The sequence below is a fragment of the Ochotona princeps genome, chromosome 2 (genome assembly GCF_030435755.1).
Source record: "Ochotona princeps isolate mOchPri1 chromosome 2, mOchPri1.hap1, whole genome shotgun sequence".
Classification (NCBI taxonomy): Eukaryota; Metazoa; Chordata; class Mammalia; order Lagomorpha; family Ochotonidae; genus Ochotona; species Ochotona princeps.
The window spans coordinates 62,711,510-62,733,780 of record NC_080833.1 but is presented as its reverse complement, the minus strand read 5'-3'; the positions used below and the strand labels follow the sequence as shown (position 1 = coordinate 62,733,780).

Here is a 22,271-nt window from a genome sequence, read left to right as displayed (position 1 = left end):
CTTTCACAGCTTTGACAGGGTTGTACCCACTATTTCCTTGAATAAATTTGTCAATCTCTTTATTTGTCTTTCTCTTCTTATTCAGGGACTTCTGTATTGTTTGTATTGTCCACTTGATGGTAATCTGTAATGGCTTTCATTCCTTTTCATTGTTTTTTTTTTTACTTCTCTGAAGGATTTCTAATGACCGTTTCTGGATGTTCTGTTGTCTGACTTGGCTGTTCTTTCTTTTACTTGCTCTAGCATGCTATTGATTTGTTTTATTGACATTTCTAGTTTAGTTATATTCTTTCATATTCTGTTTGGTATGTTTTTGCTTTCTGTCTCTTTGATGCAGTTATTATTTTATTCATTCATTCATACATCTCATTAATGATCTTCTTTATGACTCTTATTTTGAGTTCCTTGTCAGGTGAACTATGTATCTCCATTTAATTAGGCTTAGTATTTTGTTCTGTTTGAAATATATTGCTCCACTTCTTCATTTTCTTGTCTACGACTTTGTTTCTGTGGATTAGGTGAAAATAACCACCTCTATCTATGTTTCAGAACTTTTGAATTTTTTTCAAACTTCTGAACTTCAAATCACCATCCTTTTTTAACCATCATTTAAAAAATATTCATTTGAAAGAGAGAGATTCTCCATCTACTGATTAATTCTCCAGATTTTCACAACAGAAAGCACTGTATCTGACAAACTGAAATCCAGGATCCTGGAATTCAACCTGGGTTGGAAGAAACCCAACCATAAAAGCCATCACCTGGTGCCTCTCAGGGTGTGCATATTAGCTAGAAGCTGAAATTGGGAGCAAAGATGAGACTGAAGCCCAGATACTTTATTGTGGGATGTGGATGTCTGAGGTAGTGTTTGAACCACTGCACCAAATACTCATAATGACTCAAATAGGCTAGACCATACCAATTTTAACAGTGTCCTAAAACAGATGAGATAAGAGACATTTTCTTCAATGGCAATGACAAAGTCAAGGTTCTAGTTTTTATGATACTGTTCTTCATATTTTCAGGGAGAAACTGAGCCCTGACGTTTGTTCTCTCTCAATGTTTAATAGCCCCCTCTGTGAGTTGTTCTAAGCCAGAAAGAATAACTCTTCCAAATTTCTCTTTGCTCTTTACACTCTGTTGCCTTCAGCAAATGCCAGGTTCCATCAGCTCTCAGATACAGATTGTTAGAGGCCTGTACCTTAAGTGGAAAATAGTAGTTGGACTCCAAAACGGATAACTGTTATGGAAGAAGCTGTAGGGTTAGTGTTATAGCTGAATTGAGTCAAAGACAGAAGCTGAGGGAAATTGTCATTTGCCTGTTTAAACTCCCAGGAAACTAGTGACTACCTGCCATATCAATGCTGAGAATCAGGTAAGTTAGAAGCCAGATTCCAAGGTAGCAGCTGGAGAAGTCAGAACTGTAAATATGCAGCTTAAGCTCTCCCTGGGAGACGCTGAGAGTTGGCTTTTATTGCTGGAATTATTTGGGAGTGGAGGATGAGTCAGGAGAAGAGCTTGCAGAGTGATTCAACAGTCATTTCATTCTTTGTACATTCCAAAAGACTCCCAAATACTGGACTCTGTCAGTCCCTAGAGATAAACAAAAAGGTAACCAAATCATCAGGCGGTAGCTGGAAAAGTCAGAGTGCTAATGTATAGCCTTAGAGACTGAGGTTTACTTTTAATTTTTAAAAGTCTTTTAATTCAAAAAGGGAAAAAAACTCAGTCCAGCAAGAAAAGCCAACTCTCAGCTTCTCCCAGGAAGAGGTTAGATTGCACATTTATAGCTCTGACTTCTCCAGCTATTACCTTAGAATCTGGCATCTAACTCACCTAGTTCTCTGAATGGGAGAGGATTTTCCCCCAATACCCAGGATTGGGCCAGACCACAGTCAACAGCCTGAAACTCAACTTGGATCTCACACAAAGGTACCCGTACTTGAGTTATCATCTGCTGGGAGTCATGATACATATCATCAGGAAGCTGAATTGGAAGCATAGCTGGGACTCAAAACTCAAGAACTTTGATATTTCAAGGGTGTCAAGTAGGGAATTAACTACTGTACCCTCTCTCAATTTTTTTTTAAATTTTCTAGCATGGGTTGTGAGCAGGAACTTTAGGAAATGCCCACACACCTGTTCAAGCTCCCAGAGGACTAGTGATTGCCTGCCCTGTGAAATTGGACTCTTAAGCAACAATTGGAAAATTGGGGGCATTGCTTATATACCCAAATCCTGTCCCAGAGAAAAGTGAGGTTGTGGACTTTAAATTTTTTTTTTTTATTTTTGATGATGTTTACATAGTTGATCAGGGTGAGAAGGATTAAGGGTTGATTAAAAGTGGACGTGATCATTGTTTCCAAACCTTCTATTTTTTCTTCCTGTGTCTAGGGGAAGGGGGAAGATAAGGGGAGAAGCCATACCTAGCTTCCCAATTGCCCCTGTACCCAGGGATGAGAAGCAGTCATCCAATGTCATCCCAGAATCTCAGTGTGGGGCATACTCAGAGTGTTCTGCCCAAGTGGTTTCACTAGTTTTAAAATGCTGTCTGTCTTGCTGATCCATGGGTGAGGAACCCTTTCCAATGTCCACTGGTTGACATAGTCAAACATAGAGTCTCCATTCGCACAAATATCTGTCATCATTTGGCTGGGGTAGTTGTCCAATTTCTTCTGAATTCCTTCCTCTGCATCTGGGCCAGCCATCTGCTGCCCCATCTTTTGACACATTAACTCCATGATCAGGCCACTGACCATTAGACCATTGGACATGAGAAGCTGGGCCTCCACACACCACTATCTATGCCATCGTCAGAACCCTGCAAGCCCATGCACTAAGTCTACACAAGCATGCCCTTGGCAGCCAATGAGTTTCCCCAATGCCATTGGCACCCCAGGCCACCTGACCAGGGTCCCACAGGGCCCCCCATCCCTGGGGCTCATGGACCCAGCACCTACCACACAAGGTGGGCCCAAGGACCCTACCCAGGCAACCCAGGTCTCACCAAACCCCCTGCAATCTTGGGAGTTCATGGACCAGGCACCCCCATGATGGCATGGTCAAGGACCTGGGCCAGGTAACCTCCTGTTCAACGAGATGGACTTTATGCTTATATGTTTTAAGCTGAAACAGAAGGTGGCATTGTGGAAAAGGCTCTGTCTCTTTTAAAGCCAACTCTGTTTTCTGTGTTCCCAGGAAACTACAGAATGCCAGTACTGTTAGTTTCCATAGCTATGAAATTTAAGGCTCCATCATTTGGGTTGCAGCTGTAAAAGTTAGGGTACAAGAATTGTAGTCCAAGTTCTTCTAAAAGAAGCTAGAGATTTGTGTTTTTTTTTTTTCTGTTATTGGAGCAGGCTGGGAGAATATCTTAGTACACTTTGTGCTGCTGTAACAGCTTACCTAACACTGAGTAAATTATAAGAACAGAAATAAATATTTTAATAAGTCCAAGATCAACATATCTGCATCTTTGTGAGGCCTTCTCACTGTCACCTGTCACCACATGGCAGAAGGAGAAAGGACAAAAATTAAAAAGGAGACTTACCGTAATGACAGAGGAACCTTCATGGCCTAATCACCTCACCAAGGTCCCACATCTAGTACTGTTCCATGACAGTTGAATTTCAACCTGCCATGGGTGGGTATTTGGCCTAGTGATTAGGTTGATGGGTGGGACCTATATTCCATTTCATAGTGTCTGTGTTTGAATCCTGGCCCCAATCTGAATTCCAGATTTCTGCTGGTTTGTACCCAGTGAGGCAGCACACTGTTGGATTTCTCCCTCACATGTAGAAAGATGCTTTGAGAATCCAGCTCCTAACTTATGTCTCACCCAACCCCAGGTGTAGTGGACATTTGAGGAATGAACCAACAGAAGCTTTATCTGTATCTAAATAAAATGATTAAGTAAAAAGTGAAAAAACTGACATGAGTTTTGGAGGAAAGCAAAACTACAGGAAGTGCTCATCTGCCCTAATGAGCCCTTTAGAGTTGTGATTTCTTGCTTCATGAGCATCCGGATATAGTTAGAAGCCAGACCTTTAGCTATTTCAAAGTGAGAGTTTTTCTTATTTCTTAAATGTTTACATTTATTACATTTGAAAAGGATACCTTTTGGTTCACTTGCCAAATGCACATTTTTTAAATTATTATATATATTTTTTTACAATCTTGACATAATTAGAGTAAAGAGGTTCATGCGCTACAGGGAAATGGGTAAGACCATTAGTTCCGTATTGTTTCCTTCTTATATCTGAGGTAAAAGTTGATTTTAAGGGCGAAATCCCACCCAGTCTCCCACCAGCTCCAAGTCCCAGATGTGGGGCATGCTCCGAGGGTCTTGCTCAAGTGATTTTGATAATTTAACAGTTCTGAATTGCTGCCACTCTTGCCACTCCAAGCACGATGAGGTCGTTGGAGAATCCACTATTGACATAGTCCAACATAGAGTCTCCATTTGCCCAGTTTTTGACTGCCAACATATAGCTGAGGTGGTTGATTGACTTGTTCAGTCCTCTGTCTTTTCATGGTTAGGGTTCTGAGTCCAGCAGTTCGATTGGGGGGAATCCCCAAAGAAACTTTCTCTGAGGTGTTCCCAGACAAGATTCTTGTATGTACTAGCAAGAACAGGGCCAGCACAGTCCATTGCCCCAATCATCTGGTGGTTGCAGTTGCTGGGTTTCCAGCCCTGTCTTCCACTGAGAACAGTGAGTGTTTGCAGTCCAGCCTGGTTCTGCCCAGCACATACTCCGCCCTCACACAAAACAGTGTGGGCTTCAGCCTAGTTGGAGCGATCCACCATAACCCCCACTAGGCCTGCCCCCTGCCCTGGTTTGCCAGTATGTGTGGCAGACTAGTCCAGTCTGTCCCACATCCCCTTCTGCTCTCATACATGTCAGTGGGTATTAAAGCTTAGTTGCATCTAACCAGCTCAACTATCCAGCCTTCACGGATGTTGATGGGTGACTCTGTCTAGCCACCCAGCCTCTGTCCTAGTTTTCATGCCCTCCCATGGGGGTGGTAACCCAAGAAGGAGGAGCCCACTTTTTCCTTCCCAGGCCACTCCCACTCCCAGATATGCACTCTCCAGGTGGTTCTGTGGTTTAACTTGACAGAACTAGCCCCAAGTGCCAGCTTCTGCCAGCTGATGCTGTGGCTAAGCCCCAATTACCCTCACACACCCTAATTGTAGATTACACCAGTAGGAATAATCAGCCCAGCCTGATTTTCCCTGATCTAGTCCACAGGAAGCACACAGGTATTATAGTCCTGCCTAGTCTGTTTTGCCCCCATCCCAGCTCATGCTCTCCAGTGGGAGTAGCTGCCGGCTCTGCCCCCTCTCTTCCTGGTTCTCACATGTGCTGATTGGGTGCTGCAGTCACATCTGGCACAGGCAACTCACCTTGGCATTTCGTATTGTGTACAGCTTTTGTCGTGACCAAACCTGGCCCCACTCACACTCCGTTCTGGTGTTCGAATTTGCCAGTGGATGACGTGAACTGATTCAGCCTGGTCTGCCCCATACCCATGCCAAATGCATGCCAGTGGGACACTTTCCATGGCCTGTTCTGGGCTGTATCCTTCCATGCTTCTTGCACTTACCCACAGGGTCTGTGTCCTATCAGAGGAGTTGCCCAGTCTCCTCCATCAGAACCCCTCCCAATGCCAGATTCTGCGCATACCAGTGGGTCCCTGAGCTAGCCCTACCCAGTTCACCTCCTGTCCTAGTAGGAACAGTGGCTTTTCCTAACTGGCCTTCAGCCCATTCTGGTTCTTGCTGTTGAATGTTTCAGCCCAGCCACAGCTTGTCCATATCCACATATGGCTCATACATGGCTCAGTAGGAGTTGAGACCTAGCCTAGCCTGTCCCACATGTACCCCGGTCCTCCAGAACACCAGAAGGTGCTGGAGTCTAGCCCAATCTGGCACACCCCAGGCCCAGACAACACTTGTGCCAAGGGAGACTACAACTGTATTCTGACCAGAACGCAGCCCCATCTCAGCCCATGCGCCCCTTAGTGGGAATCTCCACCCGGTTAGGGTGTCCCCTTAGCCCCCCAACCGGGCCTGTTCCCAGCCAGTGTTCAGCATGCCAGTGGTTGCTCTGACTCAGCTTGGCACAGCCCGTCGCGACCCTTGCCTTAGACACTGTGGCTTAGCATCCGTGGTTTATGCAGACCAGTAAGTGCAACAACCTAGCTCGGCATGTCTTGTGCTCCATCCTGGTTTCTAATTTTATTTATGGGCTAAGGTTTGCTCAGTTCTGCCCCAGTACACCCGTTCCATTGCCATTTCACACACTGACCATCCGTTGGAGCTACTTTGCCCAGCTTGTCTGACCCCCAGGTCTGGACCACATGTTCACCAGCGGGAACTATGACTCACCAGGGAGGTTTCCCAAGTTTCTCCACTTGATCCCCTCCCAGACCTAGTTCTCATGCATGCCATTGGGTATTAGGCCAGTGCTCGGTGTAGTCTGGTCTTCCTTTTGACCTTGCAAATGCCCATTTTTTAAAAGATGTATTTTTATTTGAAAGGTAGATTTTTTTTGTTTTTAAATTTTTATTTTTTAATTTATTATTATTTTCTTTAACCGAAAACGTGTTTATTGGGAAGATCTCCCACTCACCTTGATTCAGGGTGCTGTTAACACTGCTTTCTTCAGAAGGAACATCCTTCTGTAAGACTCACTTTGCCTTCAGTGGGCTGGTAGAGGACAGCGGAGTAGCCAATGCACAAAACGACTATATGTGGCTAAAAACCGTCGTGATTTTGTAGCATCATGGCACTTCACAGCCGTGAAATAGGAATCGAGGCTCTGCAGGCACTTCTTGTGTTTCCTCTTCTCATATGGAGAGGGATGGAGATGCTTGGGGAGAGGCATGATCGGGCAGGGAGGTCATCATTGCTGGAAAGCTAAATTTGTGTTTTTCATGATACAGTTCCACAGGCTAAGGGATTTTTCTTTTCAACCCCCCATTTCCCCTTTTCTCTCACTGTTTTCCCCTATATTATTAGTCCCTAAGTAACAGTTCCAAGCTGATCATTCTACTATTTAAGTGTATCATGACATTGTAGGTATAAAAAATGATAGAAAGTCTAGCATCCTATTATAGCTGGTTTAGGGCCAAGCTGAAACTAGGAACTGACAATTCCATCTCGGTCTCTAGCACAGGTGTCAGGGGTCCATTTACTTCACCTCTCCCCGCCCTGCTCCCCCTCCCCTGCAGGATACACATTAGCAGGTAGCTGGTTTTGGGAGCAGAGTTAAGACTTACTCAGGCACGCTGAAATGGGATACTGGTATCTAAAGTAGTTTTTTTTAAAATAATGTTGGTGTCTATAGCAGTCTATACACCAGTTTCTGGGTTTTTCTTAGAGGGAATAGATCCATGTTTAACTATTTATGATTTTTTTTTGTGCATCTGTGAATGCAGGCAGAATCCAGCATCTTCAGTTTTGCCACCTTTTTGATGTACTCTGAGATGGTTTGTTCTGAATTGTGTTAGTCATTGTACAGTTGAAAATACCAGCATCTTGTCCTTATTCAGAGATGAAGAACTTGGTATAAACTGCTGCACTGAAAGATATTTTCCTTCAGAATTTTGAGTGTTTGATATTGTTCCTTTGATCTTTATTGTGATTGATGATCATACTGTAAGTATTCTTTTATTCTATGGTTAGTCTATGTTTCCTCTTTGAAATATTTTCCTTTGATTGCTGATTTATCTATTTCTCCATACAGTTTTGTCATGCATTTCTTTTTTTTTTTTTTAAGATTTATCTTATTTTCATTACAAAGTCAGATATACTGAGAAGAGGAGAGACAGAGAGGAAGTGGAGCTGCCGGGATTAGAACCAGCAGCCATATGGGATCAAGGCGAGGACCTTAGCCACTAGGCCACGCCGCCAAGCCCGGTAGTATGCATTTCGAGGCAGTATGGTTAAGTGCATACATGCCGATGATGCGTATGTACTCACTAACACATAACTACATTCTTGTACTGTTAGACAGCTGGCTTAGATGTATACAGATTAAATGGTGCCTACTATTGTGAGGGAAAGATTGACAGAAACAAAGGCTTATGATTCTTTGCCAATTCTTAATGCAACATAGCTTAATCAAGACGGGGCTTTTAATAGTTGAGCTTATTATCAAGTACAAAAATAAAACCCAATGTGTCTATCTACCTAGACAAACTAATTGCTTCCATAGCACTTCTTCCATTTCAGTATTTGTTTTCCTGTAGTGTGGTCAAGGCTCTTCACGAAATGGAGTCATAATTTCTGTCTTTTCTGGCCTTGTAGTCAAAGATTTCAAAACCATGTTAAAAAACAAAGCATATTATCTTTTAGATTCAGGTGGAAAATCCTTTATGAGAAATTCTGATCCTCCTGCCTTTAGACATGTACCCTTCATTTGTCCAACCAACTCTGCTCAAGTGGTGGGAGTAACCATGGTTGACCCAGACTATTAAATGTGCTAACACTGTTGTAGAACAGTGTGAGGATACTGTCAGTTAAAAAGGAAAGCAGAAAAGGTGCTGAGTAGACAAATATAATAATCCCAATATCTTTTTTATTTTTTTCTGTTTTCTCAAGATAAAGAAAGAATATGACCAGTCCTAAATTCTAATCTTGTTCTAAGAATATATCTTTATCATTGCCTTTATGGAGCCTTTCCTAGTCTAACCTATGTGTTTAATAATTTTCATTTGCTTCCTTAGCAAATATATTTTCTTTCTAAGGTTTATCACCTTGCTTTATAATTTTAGTGGTGTATAGATCCTTTTTTAGGCTACTTGTTATTGTAGCAATCATGTCCTTTTCATTTTTATAAATTTCATCTTATTCATTTATTATTCATGCATCCATCCTATATTTATTGAGTGCTTTCTTTGTTTTTTCAGACTCTACGATAGCCACTGGGTAGATGGTAGATGCTCAATAAATGCTTTCTTTAATAAAACCTCCTGCATATTTTCAGAAAATGTCTTTATTATGATACTGAGGTTTTTTTTCTTTTTTTAAATTATTTTTTAATAATCTTACTTAGTTGATTAGGGAAGAAAGTGTCAAGGGCTACAGGGTGAAAGTGGGTAATACCATTGTTTCCACATAAATATCATTTTACCCTGTATCTGGGGTCAGGGAAAAAAACAAAGGGAAAAGCCCCACCCAACCTCCCACCCATCCCAGATCCCCAATGGGAGGCGCTCTCTGAGGGTCCTGGTCATACAGTTTTGATAGTTCATCAGTTTTGGATTGCTACTAGTCTCTCAGTTCCAATCGCAATGAACCCTATTCAGAATCCACTGGCTAACAGTCTCTTCATAGTTGGGGTGCTAAGATCAGCAGTTCAGCTGGAGGGATCGCCAAAGAAACTTCATCTGAGATGATCCCAGGCCTGATTCTTGTGCAAGTTTGCTAGTACAGAGTCCGACACCGTCCGTCACACCAATCAGGTTATGCTCATGCTGGTCGTTGGGATTGCTGGGTTTGTTCTGTTTCCAGCCCTGTCTTCCTCGTGAACCAACGGGTGTTGTAGTCCAGTTCGATCCTGCCCACTTCATACTCGGTTGTCACGCAAACCGGTTGGAGCTGCCTAGTTGGGGTGACTCCCCATAACCCCCACCAGTTCTGCCCCCTACCCTGGTTCCCATGCTTGCCAGTATGCACCGCAGGCTTGTCAAGTCTGTCCCACATCCTGTTTAGCTCTCGCACGTGTCGATGGGCATTGAAGTCCAGCTCAACCCAACCAACCTACTATCCAGCCCACACACCTACTGGCAGGTGCCCTTCTGTACAGCCACCCCTGCCCCTGTCCTGGTGTTCGTGCTGTCCAATGAGAGTGGTAGCCCCAAAGGAGGTGCCCACTATTTCCCTTCTAGGCCACACTCACTCCCAGATTATGCACTCTCCAGGTAGTTCTGGCATTAGACTTGACAGAATTAGCTCCAAGTGCCAGCCTCTGCCACCTAGTACTGCGGCTAGCCCAACCAACCCTCACCCACTCTAGTTTTTGCTTGCACCAGTCGGAACAGTCAGCCCACCGTGGCCCTTCCCTTATCTAGCCCACATGAGGCCCACAGGTGTAACAGCCCTGCCTATTCTTATCTGCCCCCATCCCGACTCACACTTTCCAATGGAAGCAGTTGTCCAGCAGGGGAGCCCACATTCCCGTCAGTTTTGCCTCCTCCCCCTGGTTATCACATGTGCTGTTTGGGCGCTGCAACCACATCTGGTATGGCTCATCTCACCTTGGCATTCCTTATTGTGTACTAGTATGTGTCGCAACCGAACCTGGCTCGACCCACACTCTGTTCTGGTGCTCGGACTCATCAGCGGGTGATGTGAACAGGTTCAGCCTGGTCTGCCCCCAATCCATGCCATGTGTATGCCAGTGGGATAATTTCCATAGCCTGTCCTGGGCTGTTTCCTATTGTGCTTCTTGTGCTTACCTGCAGGGACTGTGTCCTGCCAGAGAGGATTGCCCAGGCTCCTCCATCAGAAACTCTCCCAGTGCCAGGTTTCGCGCATACCAGTGGTTCCATGAGCCAGCCCTGTTCAGTTCACCTCCTGTCCTAGCAGGAACAGTGGTGTTTCCTGACTGTTCTTCAACCCAATCTGGTTCTTATTGTTGGATGTTTCAACCCAGCCATGGCTCTTCCATACCCCCATACAGCTTACACATGGTTCAGTAAGGGCTGAGACCTAGCCTAGTCTGTCATACATTTCCCCTGGTCCTGCAGAGCACCAGATGGTGTTGGAGTCTGGCCCGGCTTGGTGCTTCCATTCCCAGTCCACACTTGTGCCAAGTGGGATTACACTCGTATCCTGATTGGAACGCAGCCCCATTTACAGCCCATGCGCTCATTGGTGGGAAACTCAACCCAGCTAGAGTATCCCCTTAGCCACCCAGCCGGGCCTATTCCCAGCCTTAGATCTCATGAAGGCCAGTGGTTGCTCTGATTCAACTTGGTAGAGCCCCTCTCTTGTCCTGTCCCCTTAGATGCTGTGGCTTAGCATCCCTGTCTTACACACATCAGTAGGTGCAAGGACCTACTTGGCAAGACCTATGCTCCAACCTGATTTCTGTTGTTTCTTGTGAGTTAAGGTTTGTTCAGACCTGCCCTTTCAGGGGCAGCATGGCCCACCCCACATCCTGTTAAAGGATGTACTTTCAGGTGCTGTTGCCTTGACCTGCGCTGACTGTTTTGGGTTCCTGCACCCGTGTGTGATGGCAGGTGGCATGGTCACATCTAGCTTAGTCCTTCCCAACCCCAGCTTGTGAGCTAACCAGGGGAACTTGTATTTCTACAGGGTTGGGCCCACACAACCCCATAGAGTCTACCCCCAGATCAAGTTCTCTCGCATGCTGGATAGAGTCTTGACTCTGCCAAATGTGACCACTCCACCACTCCACCAAACAGTTGGGTAATGGTACCCATCACTGCCAAAGAGGCCCCCATCCATAGCATTGGTGTGGGCTAGTGTGTGACGATCAGTGATGTTCTAGGCAAACAGGCCATTTCTGTATTCCCAATTGGGTTGGTGTATCTGACTAACTGTAATTGTCTCCTGGGTACTTCCCTCCAAACCACCAGGTCTCAGTCCCCACGCATGCCTAAAACTTCCAGGACCCTGTCACTGGGAATCACCCAAGATTTACTACTCACCTACACTAAAACTGGACTTAGTCATGGGTGTCCCCAGGCAGCAGACATATCTTAAAAAACCCCAGAGTTTGCTGCCAGGCGGCCACCAGGCAAAGCCTGGCACCACATGGTGCACTCTTGGGTCCTGGGGGAGGCCGAGGACTCATTCACTGCCTTGCGGCATTGTCTTTGGCGTGAGCCCCCAGTATTGGGTCCGACCCGGCAGGGGCACCCCCCACAGCCGCCACACTGTGAGGAGCGGCACTTGCCCCCAAACCCAAGGCCTGAACCCCTCCCAAACTCATCCAGCCTCAAGATATTAGCAGCTGGGCAGAGCTAGGAATGTTAACCTAGTTCCCAAGTTCCCTCATGGCGCACTTACCCTGAGGAAAGAGCTCTCTTGGGTCCTGGGGGAGGCCGAGGACTCATTCATTGCCTTGCGGCAGTGTCTTTGGCATGAGCCCCCAGCATTGGGTCCGACCCGGCAGGGGCGCCCCCCACAGCCGCCACACTGTGAGGACTGGCACTTGCCCCCAAACCCAAGGCCCGAACCGATACTGAAGTTTTGACAAGTGAGATGGGTTCATTTCATTTTCTTGCATTATAATTTTAAAAGCACAGTCTAGAAAATGACCTTTGAAATATTAGACATGATGTGTATCAAGGAGAAAAAATGGATTGGTGCATGAAACTCCTCACTGTGTTTCAAAATGTGATCAGGCAAAAGAGCAAAACAAAATATTTTCTTACAAAGAGGAACTGTGGGACCTATTACATGTCTAGTTTTAGTAAAACAGAGAACATACACATTGAGTTCAAGTTATTTTATTTTGGTAAGGGGGAGAGAGAGAGAGAGCGTGAGTTCTCCAGTTACTGGTTTCCAAAGTGCCCGTAACAGCCCGGGGTTATGCCAGGCTAAAGACCAGAATGCTGCACTCACTCAAGTTGTCCATGTGGGTAGCAGGGACTTGAGTACTTGAACCATCCCTTGCCACTTTCCAGAATGAACACTGAGAGAAAGTTGGATAGGAAGTGTGTCAGGACTTGAACCCAGGCATTCCCTTAAGGAATTATTCATGCATTCAAAATGGCCTATCATCCATCATAACAATATCTGATCCCAGCTGCTAAAATAAATTCCAGTGCTTCTCAGGGTGGCATCAAATACTGTAAAATGTAAAAATGGAAATGGATGAAATGAGAATTTTGTATTGTATCTTATGACAACTGCTTGTGTTAATCATTTAAAAATATATTAGAGCCAGATATAGAGCTTATCCTAACAGATACTTTTTCTTAGAAATAAGCAATCAGTGTGCCCTCACAGCTTAGTATTTTCATAAAAACCTGTACTGCTGCCAAAACCTACCAGGGTGTGCATGTGTGTGTGCATGTGTGTGCATGTGTGTGTGTGTGAGTATTCATATGTTTGAAAAACTCTAAATCTATGTATTTTTTCTCAGAACAGTTTTGGGTAGTTTAGGGGAGAAATACAGTATAGCTTTTAAAAAATTCAAAATTCAAAATAGCTTTTTAAAAATTCAAAAATACATTCATTCATCAATTTTTATTTGATGGTTTTTCTCATCTCTCTTTTTTCTTTTTTGATACAGCTTGTGTTGCTTTGCTCTTCCCCTGTCTCCAAATTCATATTCACCCTCCAAGTGTAACTAACGGGAAATCCTCAATTCACATGACTGAAGCAATACTAAAATGTATTATAGATATTGGAGATTCCAGGATTGGTTAGTTCATAGCTCAGTGGTGTCATCAGGATCCCAGGATCTCATCATCTCAAAATCCTTTGACCTTCAGTTTATCCATTTTGATCTCAGACTAATTTGTCTCATCACTGTAGATTGCACCATAACCAGTTCCAGCAATGTCCCATAGAAAGGATTTTTTTTTTCTGAGTCTCTTTTTTCAGAATGGAGAAAACTTGCCCACCAGCCCCAGCTGACTTCCCCTCACCACTCCACCCAGGATTGAACCCCAGTCCTGGAAAAGAGAACAAGCTTATTTGGGTAATAGAGAAGGGTGGACATTGTACAAAATCAAAGCTCATCCAGCAAGCAAGGAAGGAAGGGGAATTGAATAGTGGGCAACTGTCTTCGGTGTCTAGTCTGTCTCCCTGGTGTGTATTCCCTGACCATGAGAGATGGAATTGATCTTACTTTGCATTCTTTGTAGAAACTGAAATGAACACGTGAGGACATGCATCCTGTTTAATGTTTTAAGACATTTCCTACAAATTATCCTCTTTTAATTAAGTGACAGTGTCAAGGTCAGATTGATGAAGACAGTAAGAATGAAGCAGCCTGTGAATAACAGTGTGTTGATGATTGTCCTTCAGATACTGAGCTCGAGTGCATAATGAACTGGCTTGGAGAAAAAAGCTCATTTCAAATAGTCAACATTTCTTCTGTACCAGTCTATTGATTTAAAGAAGTCATTATCTCAAAGTGCTTTTATGGAAAGTCCCCCAAAAACAGTCATTCGTAGGTAAATAAAAGGAATTATGCAAAGGTAACCCAAATGCCTTCATTGGAGACATAAACAATTTTAAATGAACTAACACATGAATATATAACAGTTCTTAAATGTACCATTCTGTTTACTTAAATCAGTAATTGTTAAAAGTGATAATGATTCTCCAATTTCTAGTTATACAACACATTATTTATTCCTTCTAAAGCTGAGGTATGAGAAAATCAAAGCTATAATAGGTTTTATAAAGTGATTTGTAGGAAGAATAGGTTATTGATTAAAATAATAGATGAATATTAAAGTCATTTGCCTTTTGTTTATTTATTCTTGTGATTTATTTATCTTTTTTGTTGTTCTTTCTTAAAATATTTGCAATTTAATGTCTTCCTGTGGAACTTGAAGTTCCAATGAGTATGACTATTAATATCCTTGTTGGATATTGAATGCTCTAAGGGTGATTCAGCACACAGTAATTTATGTAGTCTCTTCTTAACTTTTAATATGGGTTAGTGGATAATGAGGCTGAGTAAAGAAAGAATATTCCTAACTTAGCAGATTTTTTTAGTTCTTATTCAAATTGAATAAATCTGATAAAAAAGTTGCAGATTTAAATTATTGGTTCCTAAATACCCTTCAATATTAACTTATTTTATGTCAGCTTCCTTGACAAATTTTTTTTTCTAGGTGTATTTTGTTTTTCTGTTTCTGAAACTTCAAAGACTTAAGCACACAGTAAAGAAACCATACATTAAAAACAGCCAACCAGACAAGCAGAAATCTAGCTCTTGGCTTTGTATTCCATAGCTACATTGACATGCATGATGAGGGAAAGCCAAGAGCTGACAGAACATTCCTCTGTTTCACCCAGTTGTTTGGGTTCAAGCACATGTTAGGGAAGTGAGTCAAGAGTTACTGAGCAGAACTTCTGCATATCTTTATATTTAAGCCACTGAAACTGTTCTTTCCTTTCCTACCAAAGGTGAATTTTTATTGATTTTTTTTTGTCCTTGTTCTCTAACGCAATGAATAAATCCTGGTCTTAGTAAATGAAGACTATTTTCATTTTAGATTGGAGAACAGCTATCATAGTTTTGAAATTGGTCTTTATCAGCTATCAAAGACATTTGACTTAATTGTACACATTTTTAGCACATTGTATATATGTCATCAGATCATCTCACTACAGAACATATAAATTATACTATAATTACTGAAAAATGTCACATACATCTCATTAACACATGAAGTAATTTCATTTTCAAAAAAAAGACTTAAAGTTCAAGTGTTTCTGGGTATTGCCAACATCTGAATGCATAATCGAATAAGAATGAATCTGGAAGATTAAATATGAAGAATAGGAGAAAATTCCATTATATTTCCAGATTATTTGCACTCACTTTTCCAGACTCAAATAAAAATTACTCAGTGCTTTGCCACTTATATTGAAACCTATGTAGAAGCCAGCTCAACAGAGTACTATGCCCTTAAACAAATTAAATGACCATAGTCCAGGTCGATATGAATAAATTCTGTAGATACTTCTCATTGAATTTGTCTTTGCAGCCTGGACAATGTATTAGTCTTAAACAAGACACCATTTCCCATGCAATCTGTGTGATTCACACTTTTCTTTTAATTCATTGAAAATGCCTAAATCTGTCTTGCCTCAGGGCTACCTGACATGGATTTCCTTTGCCTGGGTCTGTTTCCTTTCCTTGTTTGCATGGCTGCCTAGACTCTCATATCTATTTCATCCAAAGATCACCCATCATATCTGAGTTGCCATTTTATTTTACCATCTATCTTTGTTTCTGCCTTCCTTCCTTCCTTCCTTCCTTCCTTCCTTCCTACCTTCCTTCCTTCCTTCCTTATTCTTTCTGAGTCCGTCTTAGTGTCTCTCATTATACTCATAGCTGTCCTTCTACCATTTTATTTGCCTTGAATTATAATTGTGTATTTATTTATGGTTTGTTTTCTCTTATTCTCACTGCTCAGAGACTGACAACTTCATTGAAACAGAGGTACATAGTAGGTATTTCATAAGTAATTAATGACTACATGAATGATCCTGGTGTCAGGCCTAGGATCAATTTCTAGGTCTCCAGAATCCTACTTTTGTTTGAAGAATTAAAATAAACTATATTTCTTTGGAAGTTAGCCTTATTCAACTGTGTTTATTTTCATGAAGAACACCATATTGGTTGTTCAGTGTAGCCCTCTTTGTAAACACACACATACACACATGCACCACACACAGCATTTTCCCAGCACAAACAGGAGATATTCATTTATTATCTAACTTCTATTCATGTAGCAAATAAGACTCCATCTGATCTAACTTCAACCATGATCTAATTTCCATGTTAGACTTTGATTTAAGAAGTATAAAAGAAGGAAGCAATTAAGTCCTTCCTAGATATAATTTTTAAAGTGATGCAACATCTAGAATAGTAGGAGTCTGAACAGAAAATGGATGGTTAAAAAGTTTCTGCTTTTCAAAAAGACTAATTGACTCTAAATGATTAAAATTTTTTATTCTAAATTGACAATTATCAACTTTATAGGTAAATCATTTCCTTGGTCTTTCTTTCCCCAACCCTTGACAAACTAATAGAAAAAGAGTGAATACAGGTTTGATTTCTTTTTGGAAGTCAGGCTTATTTAACCATATTTATTTTTGTTAAGAATCCCCAATTTGACTTTTCAGTGTCACCATCTTCATAAATACATGTACGAACATACAAGGACACACACACACACACACACACGCACCATGCATAGACACAGCGTTTTTCTAGCACAAATTACCTAGAGAATTACTTGATTGAGTTGTATGTGAAATAATTTACCTATTTTCCTATCAGGTACGGAGTGTCAAATTTTCTTAAATTCCTTAGCAGCAAGCATTTGATTTATTTTTTTGAATGAAATCTTTTAAAAGACTGTTTTCTGAGGAAATGTCATATTTGAAAATGCTCTCATCTTACCATTTTAGCATTTTCATATTACTATTTATTATTTTAAAAAGTACATTTATGTAATTTTTGAATCAGGAGTTTGGAATAACAAAATTAAATTACATTTACAAAAGATTTGGGGGGAAATGTACTTGAAATTGAAAAAGTTATGTCTGTAGATAAGGATAATTTTTCCTTATCTTTTAAAAAAGGGCCAAAGAAGGCAATTCTATAATGTTTTGGCAACTACGATTTTGGCTCGATTGTTTGCTAATCTAGTTTAAATTTTTCGTAAAGCATACCTGTTTTATCTTGATTCAATTTATCACAACCTTTTCATGAAATATTTTACGGACTATGAAGCAATTTTGCAATTTGGTGCATAAGATGCCTTAAGCTTCTTTTGAGGTTCAGGACTTTGATGTTAATACAGTGGAGGTAATAAATGACATCTTGGGTTTGGAACCAAAGCCTAACTCATTCATTTACCATGCCAACCCATCTTCTGTATCTCTAAGCTTCGGATTAACTAACCCCCCTCTAAACTATCACCTGTCTTTTTCCCAGGACAGTTTTGCCTTTGTCCTGAGGTGGAAAGCCACTTCTAATTTCTTATTGCATCCTTTAGCTATTTGGAAGCTTTTCTGTTAGATTTTAGGATTTTAGGATCAGAGAGGGCAAGGAAGAGGCTAGTTCAAGTTGAAAAGATTTTATTTTAGGATAGAAAAAGTGGGCAGGGTGAAAGTGAGTGGAGGTTGAACGTGCCCTGACACAGGGCAGGGGATTTGAAACTAGGTTTCCTCCATCTGAGCAGCAGGCAGAGTCCCTTCTTGAACTGCTTGTCGGGGAAGGTACAGAATGTCATAGAGACCCTGATAAGACAGGGGGAGCACCTACAGAAAGGCTCCTTGGTGAAGTTTACAGTGCATCATGTTAGCAGCTAGGAAAGTTCCATGCATGGGTGTTTGCTAGCAACAAACATCACTCCAGCCATTATGCGATCTCTCTTTGCCCAGTTTCATGTGGCCCAGTATTTAGGCCCAGGGACCTAATGGATTCTGTCAGGCCTCAAGGACCTAGTAGGTCCTAACATTTCCTAATTTTCTATACTCTGTATATAGTAAATATCCAGTACCTATTAGTTAGTTGTATGTGAATAAAAATGTAACATGATATTTTACCATGAAATTTCTTTACATTATTTCATAACATTTCTTATTATTTATTTTATGCATGCATTTTCTTGGCATGTCCAATGTTCTTAAGTATCTAAGCAAATAATACAAGGAAAAATTACATATCTATGATGGAAAAAAGTTACAAATTGTCTTTATTCTTTGAAACAAAATATTTTAAGACTATTAAGGACAGGGACTATGTTATAAGCTTCCTTATGATCTACTGACACCATTGTGTGATACGATTTTTGCATTATGAGGGTTCCTTCATAAATGTTACACAGGCCAGTAGAAAAGGACACAGAATTCAAACTGCTCATTTAACTTCCTGCCAAGGTATGACTAATTCAGGGAACATGCACAGTGGTTTCGCTCTGTGCCAGTGGCCTGACAGTCCAGCCATTGAACTGGTAGTCTCTTACCAGAAGACTTAGTAGGGCTGTGTCAGTGGAGCAGCTTTTTGGAAGAGCTCAGTGTTACTCCATCTACTAGGAGACACTATGTAACTGAAATTTTATGAAAGAAGTTACAGTATTTTTACCATGAGGTCAGTGCAACTCAAATTTTCTGAAACTTAGAAAATGGACTTAAGCCACATAATTCTAAACTCTGAAAACTTACAATCAACCTGACCTACTAAATGGCAACACAAACCTGTTAGTTATTTACAACAGTTAAAGTTATATTTTTTTATGTTATCACGCAGAGCTGATTCCCACAGCCTGGTTCTTTTACCGTGAGCCGAAAACACCAGACACAACGAGGCACTTTAGAAGGTTTATTCCATTGGGGCAGGAACAGGACTGAGGTGGTGGGAAGAGCAGTGAGGAGAAGGGAACATGGAGGCACCTCCAGTGGGGTGGGAACAGGACCGAGGAGGGAGAAGGGCGGTGTGGGGAAGGATGTGGGCATCTTCCTATTGAAGTCTTTGAGGGCCTTCTTGTTTTTCTGAGCTGCATTGAGTCTTTCCTCCTGTTCTTTCAGTTTCTAAATATCCATCTGCAGTGTGGACACTGTATTTTCTAATTTGGTCACCGGGTGCTTCAAAATCCTGTTTTCTTTCTCTTTTTTTTTTTTTATAAGGATGTCTTCTAGTGAGTTACAAAATATTTATATATTTATATATCAGTGTTTCACTATCATGATTCAGCAATGATCTTTACCTCAATTTTCTGAGTGAAAATACCTCTAACATACAGATGATTAATGCAGATATGGTACAATGTCAAAATGAGGAGAGAGTTTTGGAAGATTTGTGTTTGGGAGGATTAATAATATGAGATTGAAACTAATGTGTCCTAATGGATAATGTAAGTAAATATAAAGATAGTTGTCCCGCAGCAATTTTAAATTTACTTTTATTATGGAATTTTAAGTGGCTTTATTTAACAATAAAACACAAAATGAACCTTGTAAGTTTACATGGGACAGATTCAGTTCTCAGGAAATAACAGAGGTACAGAATGTATGATAATAAAGTCAGAATGTATATTGTTAATGATTCATGCCTTTTCTGTTTATCAGATTCTTACCTGAATCTTAGAATAAGTCTATTGACAGAGAACTGATTTAATGAAGGAATGATAAATATTCAGTGAGGCAATAAATCTGCTCCCAATTTAATTGGCAAGTAGTCATGAAAGAGCAGAATTTGAGGTCTAAAGAAACACTGTCAGGTTAGAGATGCAGATGTTAAACAAGTTCATGTGTGTATATCATGTCGCACTGAATCAAGTCTGAAATATTTGGCATCCCTGATTTTTTGAAGCCATACTATCTTCACAGACTGGCTATATGACAGAATATTCCACTGTCAGCAATAATGGAAAAATTGCCATTGGATAAAGGCTAGAATGTCTATTACAGTGGAAGAGTAGAAAAAAACAGCTTGTAAAATAAGATACTGTGTTGTATTCAGATACACTGCCTAGAAAACATAAGTCAATTGTAAAATTATTGCCTTTTAAAATATTTTTATTAATACAAAGAGAATAAATTTTATATTTTATGAATGCAATTCTGACAATAGTCATCCATCCTTTTTCTCTCTCCTTCAACCTCCCTTTCCTGAAGTTAGCATAGAGACATTTTTCAAACCATGGAAGAGGGGATAATGAAAAATCTATGTGTGAATGAGTCTTCTGAGGTGTTATTTATTTTATTATTTTTTAGAACAAATAATAGCATGAAACATATCCTTTTTAACTCTCCAACACACAACCAACATTTCAGTTTCTCTTTAACTTCACCTGAAACTAACACAATAGGTTAAATTTATGTCATCAATTTTGGAGTTTCACTTTGGAAACCAGGCACTAAAGTGGACTTCTATTTTTTAGCTACTTTATTTCTGGAAAACCATCAGTGCATTTTCCATGTGAGAGCTATGCTCTGTCCTCTTCTAAATGCCAGCACACATTTTTAAAACTTTAGCAATTCTTGGCTTGAATATCCCTGAAGAAGTGTTTGAAAGATTATGCGAAGTGTTACTCCCCCTGGAATTTTCATGTAGGCCCTAGAGATGTTAGAAAATGTTTGTGATTAATTTCTATGCTGAAAAAAGGACAGCCTGCTAGACTATGATCCAACCAGGAAGTTCTGATGGCATTTTAAAACTGAAAAGTACAGTTTGAATGCTTTCGGAATAATAACACATTGTCAAGATTGAGTTACAGCTAGTATTTTTACACAAAGACTATGAATAACAGGATATAAAACAATCATATAGCCCGTTACCTTTGAGGTTGAGGGAAATGACAGTTCATAAAACTGAAGTCCTTAGTGCATGCCATAAAGAAAGATTATGATATGTATGGGAATGAAAACTAGCCACTTGATAGTCTGTGGAGAGAAGGATTTCACTGTAGAGGACACAGTTGTCTACAAAACTTTGTGGATGTAGGAAATAAGGACAGGTGACCAGGCTGTTAAGGACACTCGGATTGCCAGAGACACAAATCTTAGTCCTCATAAATAACACATTTATACTTTAATCAGAAAGATTCTATCAAGACCAACCTTGCAGTGAAGGAATATTATCTAAACAAAACAGTCATTTCTGCTACTAGATGAAAAACTTGGCTTTTATGAGTTCAGCAAGAAATGAATTAAATGTTATCATAAGATGACACATGGTCTCAAGGCACCTTGGGTGTTGAAATCTCACAAACCAGCACAAACTCAAAACTCCCTAGCCTCCTTGATAATTATCAAGGTTATTTTAATTTGCGGCATGGCCAATTATTTATCTAAAATATAGTGTAAGGATGACTATTGGATAGAAAGAACATGAAATGTAATTTTTTCAGGCTTGTTGAAATTAATGAACCGTCAAAATTGTTCTTAGCTTTATAGGACGAGTACCAAGCCTAAATACCTCTGCATTTCAAAGTGCCTTGGCCTTCTTCGCCAAAAAATGAGATAAACTGGTTCTCATGACTGAATCAGAATGGTCCTACTGACAGGTGCTTGGGACTCTCCTGCTTGCATAAGTCACCCTAAACATAACTTTAGTTTTCCCACAGTATTTTTTTATGCTTTTTATTTATTTATTTATTTTGTTTGAGATCTGTCTTCCCAATAGCATAGAAGGAATAAATAAATGCCCAAGTTTTACTATTTTTTTTTTTAACTAGGGGAGATGTTCTCTGCCTAGTGTCTGGAACCCTAGTGTTTAGAGCTCTCCTAGAATAGGTTTATAAAATCTCTAGTCCAACTTAATAAACAATGTGGGCAGCTTTCTAGGCTTTGCCATAAAACAGAATAGGAGCCTGGACAGGGAGAATAGTTAAGAAGTAGTGTTGCAAATCCAGACTAGTTAAGAAAACCCTCTGGCTCCTGGGCCATGTTCTTCAAGGACAGACTGAGTAAATAGCCTTCAGCCACAAGACAAAGTAGGTTAGAGACTGTGTTCACAAAAACTGTTGCTTAAACATAATAAGCAGAAGACAATGAGTAAGAAATAGAGGGTATTCCCATACCACCT

General features: G+C 40.8%; 1 protein-coding gene and 1 pseudogene across 9 annotated transcripts in view; one reads left to right on the top strand and one right to left on the bottom strand.

The window, feature by feature from the left end:
- The window catches only part of SLC44A5 (solute carrier family 44 member 5), a 369,267-nt gene that overhangs the window by 162,274 nt on the left and 184,722 nt on the right, over nucleotides 1-22,271 (top strand). The window lies entirely within an intron of this gene.
- Nucleotides 6,653-6,890, bottom strand: LOC131479593 (small ribosomal subunit protein eS27-like; annotated as a pseudogene).